A 5,568-nucleotide genomic window follows, 5' to 3' on the forward strand; every position below is an offset into this window, starting at 1 on the left:
GAAACCGCTTTATACTGGTAACTGTGTTTTTTTAATTCAAAGTGAGCTTGATAGTCACCATTTTGATTTTCATTTATTTTTAAAATCTACTGTATTAGTTAGTCTGGACTCTTAGATCTAAGGTAGCCAAAACAATGCCCTGGACTACATAGCCTTTCACTCTCTCAGGCTGTAAGAATCCTCAATAAAAAAGGAACGAAAGGACTAGGCCATTTGTTTCTGTAGAAAAACAAATGGTCTTAGATGTTTTCTCTGTAGGTCCTACCACTGTGACTTTATGGTTAATTATCATTAAGACAAGGAAACAGGACAGTTGTCAGAGGAATGTGTACAGCTTTTTTGAGCTACTTACTACTCATGGTTATAAATACAAAGGTAAAAGCAGAAATATTCAAAGCACCACATGATAAAAAGACCTTATACAATGATTTTAACTTTTTAATGGTACTTTCACATTACTGTGTAAGGCATGACATTTGACTACCTAGAGAATGTAAGAATGTTTGTAGAGATTACTTTATCCTGGAACAGTGGCTCTTATCACTGGCTGTACTGTAAAAACCTTCTATGCAGAGCTATACTGATGGCCAGCCGAATCCTACCCCAGACTAACCCATACAATTGCTGGGGGTGAGGCACAGATCCTTTTTTAAAAAGCTCCCCAGGTGATTCTGATATGATGTTAAGAACCACTGGCTTATAAGAACAGAGGACTGAGGAAACCAAGACAGTATTTCACACTTTAAAATTACACAGAAAAAAAACCAATTTCACAAGTGTTCAATGCATGGGAATTATACCGATTACACTAAATGAGCAAAACCCAAAAACTGTAACATAAACTAAAAACTTGGCCAGATTAAGAAACAAAAGTGCTCCCAAGCTACAGGAGTGGTTATGGTGAATGGGGGGAGAGAGGATACAACATTTTCAGACTTCCTTTTTAAACGTATTTAGGAATGAGAAGTATTTACTCTCATACTCTGTTACACCTATTTTCATAATATCTAAAAATGATATGGAAATTCCAAACTGAAAATACTGTTCAAAGTACAATCTGCAAGAATTCGGGGCATCTGTTTATCCACTGAGAATGTTTGAGAGGTGGGCAAGTAGATGTGGCAGATGACACAGGAAGAGCAGTTACGCTCGAGAGACCTTTAACAGAACAGGGAAACGTTACTTTGGGGCCTCCTGCCTGTTGGCAGACAGAGCCAGCTTTCTACATCTCTAACCTCCCATCTAACCAACAGTGTGTGATGCCTGATAAAGCTGCACCACCAGACAAACAAGAATGTTAACACCGGTGAGTATAAATTACTAATGGATGGAACTTAAAAAAAAAGCAGAACCCTCTGGAGGAAAGGAAAAGATTTTTCTTAGTTCACTAAAAAAAATAAAAAGAAAATAAGAGATTCAAAAGACAGGAGAAAGTTGGAAAACAACAACGCAAGTATAGACTTAAAATACAGTAGAGATAAGAATGAATATAACTCCTCATTGGTACAGTGAACCAATACTTCCTGTGTCATGGAAAAGTTCCAGCAAAGTTAGTTACCCACATAGGCTGATGAAACCCATTGCTTGAAATGCCTAAAGTTTTTCAGAAGAAACAAAAAGTCTATGTATCATTACTGATTTTTAACCAGGGAAGAAATGAATTTGAAAAATTTCAAAAATAACTGACTTGAAACTATACTTTTTCCAAATAAGGCAAAAAAAAAAAAAAAATCTTGCTAGTAAAGGGAAAGAAGTATAAATAAATTCAATCAATAATCTTAAAACTGATGTTTGCTTCAAATATCTTTTTTCCTCTTCCTCCACTCTCCCTCTTCAGTAATTAAGAATTTAATAATCTTAACAACTGTTTTATAAACAAAAGCCTTAATAGCTGTCCTAGTTATTATCAAGAGCTACCTTCATAATGAGTAAACACTATATGGCAGGACTTGTACTAGGTGCTCTATAAGCATTATCTTTTTTAATCCTCACGTGACCATATGTGTTATTTCCATTTCACAGATGAAGAAAAATTTAAGCTTAGGACACGCAACTAGCAAATGGTATAAAGCGGGGATCAAAAAGCCAGGTCTGACTCCATAGCCTGTGCTGCTAACCATGATCTGAAGCAGTATTTTTCTTAGTGTTCCCCTCAAAAGACTGAAGTTCACATGCTATTTGGGATAAAAAAGCAGAAAGGGGGCACAGGAAGTGGTACAGAAGTACTTTCTCATTTATTAAGAGCACCTGTGCTGCTTTTTTAAAGACAAGCAAAAACCCTGCAACGGTATAAAGCCCCCAACTCTTTTCTGGCCCTGTTAGTACTAAATGAACAAGTTTTTCTTTAACAAGATGGTCAAGTACCACCTACGGATCACAGTACTAAATAAATCACTTTGGTTCAGTGGTGGGGAGGGCATTATGCAACACTTCCCAGCACAGCCCTTGCCAGGATATTTTACGGCCAAGGCACTTGGGCCCCTCCTCTTAGCTAGACAGCCTGGCTCCTTCGCATTCCCCTCAGGAGATAGGGTGGAAGCGCACAGCACAGCTCCACTTTCTAAGGCCTGGAGGGCAGCTGAAAGTCCTGCTCGGCCTCTCTGGGCAACCACAGGCGCCAATAAATCAGCCACAGGCGATTCACTCATCCCCTTCCTGGCTTGAAGTGGTAGCAAGATATAACGCAAAAGACCGCTGACTGGACTTGGGAGACAAATGATCTAGGCTCGAGTGCTAATGCAAATGCCTGCATCACCACAGCCAGGTAAATCTCTCTGAGCCTCAGTTTCCTCATTTGTAACATGGTGACAGTACCACTTCCTTTTCGGTAAGCATCAAAATTCATCTTTGAAAGGAGCTATCATAAGGCTTGGCTCAGTGCAGGGAATCAACAAAAAGCAACTGAACCTGAACAAGACATTTGATAAACGGCTGGCCAAAAAGTGCAGCAGGTCACGTGGGGTCCTTCCCTACCTTCTCGCTGACCATCCCTGTGATGTTCCAGGTTCCTGATTACCTCCCAGCCACCAAACCAACCTATCCCATGTCCTGTCACTTCAGTGTTCTGTTCCCCATTAAGGAGCTGATGTCTGATAACTGATTCAGAGTTTACCCTTTCCTAAAACATATCCAGATTACTAGAGGACTTTGATGCCTTAACACAAGGAAGTAACCAATGTTGAAAATGTTGATTATTCTTGCAGAGCAACAGGGATTAATTTTTTTTTTGGGGGGGGGGCAGGCTTTTAGCTTGAAAGTCCATTATAGGCAGCCTATCCTACCTAAAAACACTGCCAACCCCATTCCTTAAAACAAATACCAGAGCCATCACACACTGGTAAACCCTGATTTTCAACAACCTGGTGGATAGTCTCTACAGTGAGTGGGTTAAGTTGGCACTGCAGTCCTGGTGTGGTACAGAGAGTAATGAATGACCGAGGAGTCTGGAGCCCTGGAGTCTACTGCGCCAGTGCTGTAGGACCTCCAACAAGCGACATGCTCTTTAGGCCTGGTATTCTCATCTGTAAATAAGAGGTCTGAACTAGATTTCCTAAGGCCTTTCTCAGCTCTAAAATCTGTAATTCCAAAGTGTACTTTACACACTTGACATAATCCTGTGAGAGAATCTACGCCTCTACCAGAATGACTTGAGTCTCAACAGAATGAAAGCCAAATTTAATCCTTCGGGAGGTAACGGGCGTTGATGTATTCAGCGTGTATTAAAGCTACTGTCAAGTTCCAGGTAGAGAGCTACGCGCTGCATAAGCAGTCTGATAACAGCTTGATTTCTCTAAATAATGAGCGCTAGAGAAGTCGGTGATATGACTGCAAGCTTCAAAAAGAAAAACTGGATTTGTTTAGAACGAGACTAATATAATTTGGAAAAAAAGTAATGAGTGGGGGGTGGGAGGTTGAGACGACTTCCTGCTCTAGACATTGGATAATCCCAAACTGGAGGGGGGCACAGTGGCCGCAGCGTCCTGGCAGCCTACACCTGGAGACCCGCCGCTTACAGGAGGCGTCGGCGCAGCCGCCTGGGGGACGCCGCAGGCCTGCAGAGCTTTCCCGCGCCGGGTGGCACTCTGGCCTGCAGCGGGGAGGGCTCCATTACGGCGCCCTCGAGCGCCGTCCCCTCCAGGGCCCGTCTGCTGCCCAGAGCGGGCGGCGAGGGGTGGCTCTGGGGCATCCTCCGCCCAGCGTTCATTCGTGGTTGCCTTTTTCCTCCTCTGCCCTGACTGACATCTCCAACGGATCAAAAACACCCCACTCCCCAGCTACTTGCATCTGTCCCGCGAGCGGCGTAGCTGCAGGCCGCCGCCTCGAGCGGCTCGCGGCGGGAGGGACCGAGCCTGGAGCAGCCCACAGGGGCTGGGCCGCGTCGCTTACCCAGATGCCGCCGCGGCGGCGGGCCGGCTCCTCCGTGCGGGAGGGGCAGGTTCCCGCGCCGCGCTCAGCACGCGGCAGCGCCGGCTCACGCACCCCACGGCCGGCTCTCGCGCGGCTTCCCGCGCCAGCCGCCCAGCGACGGGCCCACGTGATCGCGCGCCTGGCAGCCGGGGAACGGGTGTGCTGGACCGGAGTGTTCGTGCGTGCGTGCCTGCGTGCGTGCGTGCTTACGTGCGCTCCCGCCGGCCCAAGTGGCCGGGCGGGGGTCGGCCAGCGCTCGAGGCGCTGCCGCCACGGTCCCCAGTCGTGACTCTGTAGGCGGAAACGTGGGGACGAACCTGAGCGTCACAGGCTCCCCACGCACAGCCGCGTGACACAGGGACTTTCCCCAGGGTGTGCAAAAGCACGGGCGCCCTTTCATTTCTGGGGTGGGGGTGGGGAAGGATGCGCCCGCGTATTCGCGGGGAGAGGGGCTGGGCGCGGGGCCAGGGAGGCTGAGCCGCGGGAGCCGGGGAGGGGAGGCGGGCTGGGCGGGGTGGGGTATGGCGGGGGAAGTGACTCAGGGCCAGAGGCGGACAGGCCCATGGCAGGCGGGGTGGGGGAGCGCAGGGAACGGGCGACTCCGAATGGAGCCGCCTCGGATGGGACAGGGCGAGGGTGCCGGCGCCCCCATAACGCCGGTGGCGTACCGCGACGGAGGGACCAGCTGCTGGGTCCTGAGGGGCAGGGGTCTGACATCTGGAACGGAGTGGGGAAGTAGCATCCTGCCCTTGGGGAGTCGTGAGGAACCCAGTCCCATCCAGCTGTGCAAACAGGAGGAGGAGGAGGTCCCAAGCCTACCCTTGGGAGAGGGGCGAGAGGGGTGGTCAAGCCGCCGCCGCCGCGCCGCGCCGGCCCCCGCGGTGCGGGCTGCGCCAGCCTTCTCGGAGCCCGACGCAGAAACTTGTTGCAACAAACAGGCGACCGCGGGTGCCCCTAGCAGCCAGCGGCGGAGTGGGTGGGCGGGCGAGAGGGAGGGGAAGGCTGGCGGACGCCGCAGCGAACTGGTGGGCAGACCCGGAGTCGCCGCGTAAGCGGGGCCGGCTCAGTGCGGTGCGGCAGGCGCGGCTGTGCGGCAGCGGAAGTCCTTTGTTGCAGCGCAGTCCCTGGCAGAGCCAGAAGCTCTCCGCGCAGCCCAGCCCG

The 5,568-nt window shown here is 49.6% G+C and overlaps 1 protein-coding gene across 13 annotated transcripts in view; it reads right to left on the bottom strand.

The window, feature by feature from the left end:
* ZBTB25 (zinc finger and BTB domain containing 25) overlaps positions 1 to 4,478 on the bottom strand; it is a 33,735-nt gene extending 29,257 nt beyond the window's left edge. For all 13 annotated transcript variants that reach the window (XR_010323175.1, XM_064292591.1, XM_064292589.1 and 10 more), the window contains exon 1: positions 4,387 to 4,478. The gene's annotated coding sequence lies outside the window, so the exon portion shown is untranslated. The remainder of the gene's footprint in view (positions 1 to 4,386) is intronic.
* Between the last annotated feature and the right edge of the window lie 1,090 nt (positions 4,479 to 5,568).

This window comes from Loxodonta africana, chromosome 10, assembly GCF_030014295.1.
Source record: "Loxodonta africana isolate mLoxAfr1 chromosome 10, mLoxAfr1.hap2, whole genome shotgun sequence".
NCBI lineage: Eukaryota > Metazoa > Chordata > Mammalia > Proboscidea > Elephantidae > Loxodonta > Loxodonta africana.